This window comes from Nannospalax galili, unplaced genomic scaffold (genome assembly GCF_000622305.1).
Source record: "Nannospalax galili isolate Female #2095 unplaced genomic scaffold, S.galili_v1.0 scaffold85, whole genome shotgun sequence".
NCBI classification, from domain to species: Eukaryota; Metazoa; Chordata; class Mammalia; order Rodentia; family Spalacidae; genus Nannospalax; species Nannospalax galili.
In genome coordinates this window covers 10,108,184-10,118,749 of record NW_008358866.1, presented here as the reverse complement: position 1 = coordinate 10,118,749, position 10,566 = coordinate 10,108,184, and the positions used below count along the sequence as shown (strand labels likewise).

At 37.7% G+C, this 10,566-nt stretch overlaps 1 protein-coding gene across 1 annotated transcript in view; it reads left to right on the top strand.

Annotated features, from left to right (window-relative positions):
- Positions 1-425: 425 nt before the first annotated feature.
- Calcr (calcitonin receptor) overlaps positions 426-10,566 on the top strand; it is a 116,473-nt gene continuing 106,332 nt past the window's right edge. The window contains exons 1-2 of the mRNA XM_029558341.1: positions 426-495; positions 681-874. The gene's annotated coding sequence lies outside the window, so the exon portion shown is untranslated. The remainder of the gene's footprint in view (positions 496-680; positions 875-10,566) is intronic.

Here is a 10,566-nt window from a genome sequence, read left to right as displayed (position 1 = left end):
GGTGCCACTCTGTCTGGGGTAAGGTTCTTTGGGAAACTCACCTCCCTCCGGAATTTGCATCCTCCGGGGAAGGTACTGGGCTCCCAGAAAGCTGTCTCCAGGGACCAGGTTACGAATCTTTCAGCTCAATCTGTCGCCCCCTCCCCACTCCCACCCTAAAGGTCTAACTGGGGTCCCTCTCCTGCTTCCCGGGGCTCCGCACGCTGGGGTGTCGGGGACTCTTAGGGTGCGGAGCGGCAGCGGCGAGCGCAGCCCCTCTCCTGGCCGGGGCGCGGGGGCCGGAGGAGCGAGGAGCAGCTGCTCGCCCCTCCCTCTGCAGGCTTGAGGGGCTGACGCGCAGGGAGGGTCCGGGCGGGGCCGGCTCCGCGATCGGCCGCCCCCCCTCGGCCGCGCGTGGGGAGACGGGCGGGGGTGGCGCGCACCGAAAAGGACTTAAGTCGGGAGAAGTTTGCGCACAGCCTCATCGCGGGGCTAGCAGCGGCAGGCGCCGCTAAGGTGAGCCTCCCGCGCTTTGGAGAGGTGGAAGAGAGCCACTGGGAAAGGACTCTGCCTTAGAGCCTAGCTTGCAACCTGGGGCTTTGAACCCATCCCTTAAGGCAGAATTAAAGTGTTAGGAAATCGGGAGGGAAGGCAAGAGAGAGTATTTGAGACTAACTCGGTTTGCTCTCTCATTAAACTAGGAAAGCCAGCCCCCCAGACCCTGGGTGGGCTGCACCTTGCGGCTTGCTGACCTTCCTGGGTTGGAGAGGTGCGCACGTCCGCACCTCACCCTGAGGTTGGCATCTTCTCCCGGGAAGATGCGTGCTGAAGCCTGAGTTCCTGAGCCACCTGCTTCCCCTGAGCTGTGCCCAGACGCTCAGTGAGAGAATTCCTGGTAAGGAGGGTCTGGGGGCGAGTGGGACTTAAAGCCTGGGGGCGGGGGGGGGTCCCAGGGATAGCTAAGGGTGGAGGCGTGCAAGATACTTTGGGTTTTGTTTTTTTTTTTATTGCAAAACTATAGTTTGTGATTTTAGAGGTTCTCTTGTGGGGTCTATTACCTTGATTAAAGAAAAACAAAAATAGGTGTTCTTGGAAGGTGGTATAGCTTACAGTTTTGTGTTGAAGAGCTCTCTCATTTCTTGTGACTTTTATGATGTTATTAATATGAATTTTCTCTCAAAACTTTTATTCTCCATTTTATTGGGTATAACAATTCTGAGACAAAGTTGTAGATTTTTCCTAACAGGCGTTTAGTAAGTAATGAGGAAATAATATGGACATCTGTAAGGTATGCCAGGTTGTTCCAGGTCTTAGAAATGAGTACAGTACTGAAGGGTTGCTCATTTGGTCATGCTCTACAGAGAATTATTTTCCAACAATCATTTATGCATAGCAGCCATTCTTCACACCTATTAGGAAAAATCTGTTGTGTGCATAGTTTCCAAGAGTCCTTTTTCATGATGCTCTTTCCAAGCCTGGGTGAAAGATATCATGAAATGCCTCAACAAATTAATTCCTCTTCTCAAAACATTCATTTTCCCTGATGTCCAAGGAAACCAAAGTCAAAAAACGGCAATCCAATTAGATTTGTAACCTATCAGGCCAGCTTTGCTAAAGGAATCTGCCACAGAAAAGTACTATGTGGAAGCTTTAATCTAATATTATACAGCAAATATGAGAAAAAGAGGTCTTTAGGAGACCATCATCATCCTATGGCTATAGTGAATCTGAGCAAAGCCATCTATTCAAGGCTATTTGTTGAAATTATTTGGCTAAATTAAAGTGAAATGTTCAAAATAAACCAAAGTTTGACCACATAGTTCCTGAAATTAATCTTTAAATAGCTGAATATCCAAGTTTCAGGATCTGATATGATCATAGAGGACAAATGTTTTATAGAATACAGCCAATTGGTTTGTCATTAAGATCAAAGTAGGAATGCTTTTAATGCTTTGAGATTTATTAAGTATGATTTATAGTAACTTGTTAGCCTACTATGTCTTCAGGAGTTAACTCAGCTTTAAAAAGTTGGAATTGCTGATTTCATATGCTAATATTATGTGAGCTAAGATGATTAGATTTGCAAAACCCTCCAGTTTGTCAGTATTCTCGATTGACATTCATTTGCACTCTGTTTTAAACAGCCCGAAACAACCCTCAACTGGGATTTGTTTGGGTTCAATAATGTCTGTAGCCTACAGTTAATTTTAGGAACTAAAGCTATAAGAATAATATTTAACCATATTGTAAAATGTTCTAAGATTGTTTATTGACCACACCAACACACTGAGAACAGTAAACATGAAATTTTCATTATATCCGATTCATGAAAACATGCAAATAATCTTGGAGGGAGTTGTATTGTTTCATGATGTTTAGAGTTGAAAAACCAAGTTCATATAAATATGGTCTTAGTTTCCCATTTTCTTGTGCTTCGGGGAGAGGGCAGATGAAAAAAAAGGTGGCCTTTGCTTTAAACAATTAAAAAGGGAGCTAAATATTAGTGTAATTGGCATATCTGTTCTCCATGAGCCTCCCAGACTCTTTCAATGTTAACATCATTGAAAATACAATCCCATGTTAGATTTTATTTTTTAAAAGTGAAATGAAAATAAGGAACTCATGATGCTTCCGGTGATAACTTAAACTAGTACTGTCAACTTCAGCTTTAAATTAGAATCCATAGAATGATTTTTTAAAAATGAAAGAAAAAAAAGATGAAAAAGGATGCCTGACCCTACCCCAAATCAATTAAATCATAATGTCTGTGGAAAGGGGTCTGTATTTTGATGCATCTCTTTAGGTGATTATAACATGTAATCTGATAAGAACCAATTGATACGATCTCCATCAAATTTGATGGAGCCTGTTAATGTTGGAGGATCTTGGTGAACATAATGCCATTTGTGTATTGTCGGTCTAATCTTTGGATTTCATATAGCCCCTCTTGGTGAAAATAAATGTCATTTGTTGTGTTGCCAGTCTAGTCCTCTTTTTTTTTTCATATGTGTAGTACATACAACTTGATTTCCTAATTAGAAGATGGAGATCTTATTATTTGATATTAGATGTTTAAATCATAACAGATTCCAGAAAAAAAATTATTTCCCCAGAAAGCAACTCTATTGAGTTTGAAGCTTATCTGGCATTCCAGAAAATGCCTTAATAAATGAATTCTAGCTTTAAGAAATGCTAAAAATAATATTTTATGAAGCATAGAATTTGATCTTCTTTTACTAATACTTACATGATGTACAATGTACAAATATGTACCTTTTTGAAAGAGGGAGGGGGAAATTAAAATCATCCTCCTTGGCATACCAAGTAACATATTCTGGGTGCCAGCTATGTTCTAATATTTTCATACAAATTAGTTTCTTAATACTAATAATAGGCTTTTGAGGTACAAACTGTTATTCTGATTATATACATGAGAAATTAAGAATCTATTAGATTAATAAATTTTCTTAAAGCCACAAATCAAGTAAACTAAAAATGTGTTTAAACCTATTATGAGTTCACTGGTATCATAAAATATACATTGATAAGAAAATTTATATTTTTAAAAAATTTAAAGTCATATATTTGAAAGCACTACAGGGTAGGAGCAAAGATTCTGACAGGGCTCTATTTGGGTCGAATTACTGGCTCCATCACTGTTTAGCTGCAAGATTTGGGCAAATGATTCAGACTTTCCAGGTTAAAAAGGTTAAATCCATTTAAAAGATTTTCTTTTAATGCAGATTAAATAAATTAATATTTGTAAAGTATCTGGGTGGGTCCTTTGTGCATAGTAGGTTCTATGTAATTGTTATATTTTTAAATGTCATATTCATAATCATTTTATTTCTTAAATGACAATTAGTCTGAAATTACATAGACAAGTTATATCCATGTCCTCCAGGATTTTGTGTCTAGTAGAAAATAACTAATGCATAAATAGAATGATTATTCCACTCAGATATTGGTGTTTGTTTCATCTTAATTATAATTAAAAGCATGGCTTTGTTTGATAATTATGTGTTTTTCAATGTTGATATGATCTTCCAAAGCTCCATGTGATTTAAAACCAAATGATCATATTTTATATTGTCGCAGTGGTACTAACTTGTTTTAAAAAAAATCTAAACACAGAAGATTGTGGCTTCAACTGATATGGTTAGAAAACTGGTATGTGAAGAGGTTGCAGATCTTTAAACTTTTTATTTTTCAAGTAAATCATGGAGTTGGAACATTGAGGGAGAATCAGGAGAAAATGTCATTGCAATATGTTCTTAATACTTTTAAGTGCAATTTTCTTGAATTAGTTTTCCAAAAGCAAAGTTGTGTGCTTTGAATGTAGTTTTGTTTGTATTTCTAAGGAAAAATAATTTTTAGAGAAGGAGTAGCCTATCAAAGAGCACAGATAAAAATCTCTGATACAGGGTCGGCCCCGAAGACATATTTCATCGGAGCTGGCTGTGCTTCCTAAGCTGTCTGCGGCTCTGCTCAGCTGCCTGACACCTGCGGGGCACCTGTGGACATTTGAGGTATAAGATTTTGTCTTTTTCCAATGAAAATCTCTTTTTATTTAAAGAAAGCATGTAAATTAGTATCCTTTGTACAAGAATAACTCAGATACTCTAAACACAAGGAGTTAATCCTCAAAGAAATAAAGTACCTGGTCAGTGCATCCATGTTTCTGTAATCGGTCCTTAACTATCTCATTGCACTAAAATTTATTTTTTTACCAGTGTATGCCTCTCCCACATCTGATTATGTCTCGAGGGTCCTTCCAATTTCTGATGGATGCTATGCTTTTCATCCTTGCAGCCTGACTGCCACCCCTCTTATTATTATCAAAATATTTAAATATTCTCCTAATATTCAGTCACATTTAGCCCTTGTGTACTGATTTCACAACATAGCCAGAACTGTTTTCAAAGCTGCGGTTTTGTCATCTTATATTCATAATTTTTCAGTGATTGCCCAAGGACGTAGACCCTCTTTTCAGACTGCTATGTAAGATGTTTCATGATACAACCTTGTTTGATTTTTCCTATCCTCAGAAAACCTCAACAGCTCCTTAATTCCAGTCCTGGAGCTGTTGTTATACTAGAAAAAAAAAAAAACTGATTTCATATTTGGAGTTCATCCTTCACTTTCAACCTTATGTCTTTGCCTGTCAACCTCAGTTTACATTCTATTGCCTCAAAATTTGGGGGTTTGTGCACACGCGTGTGTGTGTGTGTGTGTGTGTCCTTATAAAATAGTTAATTTGCTTGGCTGTTTTGCTTTGGTTTATGTTTCCTCCAACAGCCTTTGTCCAAGAAGCTGCCCTTTATTTGTTTGGTGGTTCAGAACTCAGCATTTCAAATCTAACCTACTTCCATCCTTCAGAATGTGTCAACCATTCCTCCCCATAACACTTACAAAAAATTCCCATCCTGACAGCGTTACTCAGATTATAAAACTCAATAAATATGTACTAAATGACTGTTATATCCTAGTCAGAGACTATTATGACAAATTACAGCCCCTGGTTTCACGGGGACTGGAAGAGACAGACAAACCAACAGTAATACAACTGGTGGTATGCACTGCCATACAGAAATGCAGTGCTCTGGAGACGGGAAGCAGGAAAACTTTCTAGAAAGATGACCCTTTAAGAGAGGACAGGTTTTGACAGTGAAATGACAAGACGTAAAAAACTAAATAAAGAGGAGATGACATGAAGTTGTGATACAGGTGAGACACTAGATTAAAAAAAAAAAAAATCCCTGAAAGCTTGAAGCAACATGGCGATTTGGGAAACTGCAGATATTTGGGTTGCCCATTAGGTTTACAGGGCACGTTAATATATCAGAAGCCTGCGCATGCCTGCTGAGCTAAAGGGATTACATTTTATCCTGAAGACAACAGGGGTCCTTGAAGAAGCTAATATATGGGGGATATATGATAAAATTTGCCATTTGAATGAATCACTCTTGAAAAATTAAGAAGAAAATTGGATTGAAATTGGGATAGATATAAATTAATGGGAAGATGGGAATCTTACTGCAGTAACAGAAAGAGAATCAATTAGGGCCACTTTATTGGTGGTGGAAGAGAAAAAAAACAGCTTGGAGATGATTTAAAGATATTTGTAGGATTCGTTAAATGATAAGAATTGGAGGGGAGAGGCTTTTTTTTTTCACAGATATCAAGAAAGCTATGATATCAACCACCTAGCTCAGACAAGGACTATTTTGTACAGAAGATAAAGGCTTGAATTTTAGGAAAAGCATGATGGCTAATCTATGTGATGACATTCCATAGAAATAAATATAGAAATTCCTGCCTCAAGAGAATTTGATACTAGATTTAAAAATTAAAATAACATAAATTCATTTTTAGCAGTTAACTGTATGAAGAAGTCAAAAGAAAAAGGAAAGAAAAAAATCAGAGACAGGAAATTAAAAAGCAAAGCTAAATATCTAAGATAGAACCCTGGGGACCCCAATTTTTAAGAGGGACAAATGGAAAGCAAGCCTTAAGAAAAGACAGAAATGGAAAGCTTAAAACACACACACACACAGAACAAGTACTTCTAGGGAAGCCAGAGGGAAAGCAAACGGGTCTTCTGAGAGTAACCAGTAGACCACCGATGGGAGAAGAAGAGAGCCACCTGCCCTTCAGTTTGTAGTGCTGGGTGTGGTTGAGGTAAATGGGAAGGGTGGAACGAGCCCGGATTGTAGAGTCATTTCAGTCAGTTTGAAAAGCACTTTATCTCCCATTTTTGAAGCTGTACAATCTCCTAAAGTTTAACTGAAATGCATTTTCTTCTGTTAGCCTGTTCTGACAGCCAGTGACCCCTCAAACAAAATGTAATATTACATCCATATATCAGCACAGGCTCTGTGCACGGGAGACTGTGTGTGTTTGTGTGTGCACAAATAATGTATGCATATTATATTTACCTTTATGCAAAGTATTCGTCTCTTGTCACTAGTCTACCAAAATAAACTTTCTTAACGTCCCTATTTTATTTGGGGAAAGACCCATGTGGTTTTTATAAACCCCAGCCTTCAAGGATAAAATCTAGGAACCCCAATACTTCATCATATATAAATTATTTCCCAGATGTTTACAGCATAGAAGTTGTACACACAAATTGCTTAGTCCAAATGTGCCACATTTGGATCACGAGATGAGACATTTTCTAACTGTTTCATAAAAATGCATTTCCTTTTTATTATGAATATCTGAATTTGTCTTCTTTCTCTTCAGGATTACACAAGATATTCGTCTGTTTATCCAATCTTCCCAGCAGATCCAGGCAACTCCTATGCTCTTACTGGAAAGAATTAAAACATTTCAATTTGGACATAGTGATGCTGATATTTTTTTCCTGAAGTGATTTTTTGTCACACTGAAGCTTGAGTTTGTATCTTAAGATAGCAATTTTCTATTGTCCCAGAACTTTCAGATATTTTTCTGTGGTGCTTCTTCCAAATCAATAGTCTATTTTCATTTATAACATTATTATACACATTCTCCTACTTGAGGCTTGAGTCGATGTCAACCTAGGGTGCCTACTCTGTTTTCTTTAGTGAACATGTGAAGTATAGCTGAGCCCAAACTTCGGTTAAGCTTGTGGATCTGTTTACAGTGTGCCCCTTGCCCTTCTAAATTACAAAGTACATACCATTATTTATGAGTTCTGTGTCCATGTACTTCTGCATCCATATTGAAAATGTTTTCTTAAAAATTACATCTGCATTGAATATGGGCAGGCTATATTTTCCTGTCATTATTCCCTAACCTATATTAGCCAAGCAACAATTGTTATATTAGTCAAGCAACCATTTACAAAGGCTGGAGAGATGGCTCCTCAGTTAAGAATGCATACTGCTCTTGCAGAGGACCCAAGTTCAATTTCCAGCACCTATTTGACATCAAGCAGCTCACAACTACCTGCAACCCTAGTTCCAGGGAGGGATCTGGTACATCTGGTCTCCACATGCACATGTACATAGTCATGTACATATGCACAGAATTAAAAACAAAAATAAGCCTTTGAATAGAATTTACATTATAGTAGGTATTATATATAATCCTGGAATGATTTAAAGTATACAGAAGGGTATTCATAGATAACATTCCTTATATAAGGAAATTGATTATCCACAGAATTTTTCTTCCTGAAACCAATACCCCATGGATACTGAAGGACAGCTCTGCCTCTGCTTGTCCCCCACCTCTTGCACTATACTGAAAGTGCTTGAGTGCTGTTTATAGCTCTGTATACAGGAACAAAATAAGGATTTCCTTCTTATTTTTTTAATACGGACCAGAATCCTGGAAGACACTCATTCTAATCTGTTTGAAAAATTCAAATTCCTCCTATATTTAGAGATATAATTAAATCATAACAAAACAGCTACAATTCACTTGCAGCCCTACTGTGTGCCGGATACAGTGCTATTCAGCCACTATTCAAGGCAACCTTATATTATCCAATCCATTGCATAAATGGAGAAACCTGCTAGAATTTATCCATTGTTGAATACAGCAGAGCTACAACTCAAACCTAAGTTTGCCTAATAGCAAAAGACCTTGTTCTCCCTGCTGCTCCAATTAATGGCATTTGATGGTGACTTAGAGATCTTTTTTTTTTTTTTTGAACTGTAATTAGAATATTATTTGCCTTGAATGAGCAGAGCTTTTGTAACAGATGTGATAAGGAGACATGTCCACTGGTCTCTCTGGAGGCTTTAAGCTTGGTTTTTCACTTAATGGGGCTACAGGAGCTGTGACTATAACTATAATCAAATTCTAACCTTTTAGAACAGCTTGGACTAGTACAAGCCCAACCTGCATTAAGGGAGCATTCCAGATACAAAATTATATAAGCAGGACATTCCTCCCCAGCAATAAAAATGTGAAATGTAATATAGTCTTAGATTTGATGATTTTATTTTTTGATCAAATCCATCTATTAAGTTGTCATCAAATGAACTTAGTAATTGTTAACAGAGAGGAGTATGATGACAACCAAACATGAAAACACTTTTTATCCATTCCTGGAGCTCCAAAATAACAAATGCTTAGCCCATGCATATCATGGAGGGAAATACCCATTTGCTAATAAATAAGAATAATTTCTGAAGAAAAGCTTGGCTATTTGAGGACATTTTCTCTCTAGAGTGCTTTTTATAAAGTCATCTCAGGCAACAAGGGAGAAAGGAAAGGCAAATTGTATTGCTGCCAAATCTAATTTTAAATTGATTTGATTCATACATTAATTAACCCAACTTTCAGTATCATTGTTTCTACCCTTAAGTGTGACAGGTAAGATTTTGGCAAGCATGAGGGTGTCTTCTAAAAAATGTTGATGTTTATGGACATTTGGATGGGATCTCTTTAACCCGAGATTCAAAGAAGTTCATGACACAGAGCACACAATAATGCAAATTGCTTCAGCACCTTCTTGCTGGAGCCTACTACAGGGCTAAAAGGTCAGGACAATATTAGAGCACTTTTTCATTTCTAACATCACATAGACTGCAAAGATGGCATTAAGGCAAAACCCCAACAAAGCAAATGATCGTAGCTCGGGGGCCAATTCAAGAAAAATAAGAATTTACTGGGTTGCTTCTTTTCTCATTCAAAATGAAAATAATTTTATTGCATCCCATGAGGAAAATATATATTCTTACAAATTAGATGTATTATCTTAGTGAATAGAAGGTCAGTGAGAAACTTGGCTTTTCTTTTTAGCTACTAAAATATTAATAGCTAGGCATATTTGAGGTGTAGCAGCTTGATGTTCAAATTGGAAGTTATGATCTCATTGAGCTGCATTTTAATTTGTTAAAATAGCAATTCTAGCCTTTAAGATGATGCCATGCATTTTCTTAGTAATTAATATTTTACCTTTCGTAAGATCAGGACTCCCATACTTTCATTAAAGAGGAAACTATGACAGGGGCATCACAGTTCCCCGGAAGAAGGTGGTATTTCTTCCAGGACAGTTTGGGCCTTCTGACTTCCAATGCTCTCTCTGAGAAACCCGCAAAGTTGCAGGGGGCATAAATATTTACAGACATCTATGTGTATCTCTGCATCAATAGACAAACTTGAGAATCAAACACATGGACAAGAGTGGCCCTGGACATATAATACCTGTGTTGGGTATTTCCTGCATTTTCCTTGTTTGTCCAGCACATTCATCTCACACGATGTTCCCATCTGTTCCAGAAGATCACCTTGCTAAAGAAAAAGCCCCTTTGCTTGGGCCTTTCCACAGCCAGTCAGCTGCCCCCCATCTCAGCTCTCCATCCACACTCAAGTCAACTACTTCTTTCACCCTATTCCAAAATTATGCTTTCTGCATATAATTTCGTAGTAGGGTAAACTGTGACTCCCTTCAGGAAAAAAAAATATTATCAGCAATAAAGATGTTTTCTTTAGCCAATGAATTTGGGTGTTAATTCCGAAGTACTACACTTAAAGAGGTTAAATACTTAATATCTAATGTAAAACAAACTGAAGGAAGTAGAGTACCCTATGATTATAACCAATGTGTGCATGGTTAAATTCCATAAACTTAAGTGATGATGTTAG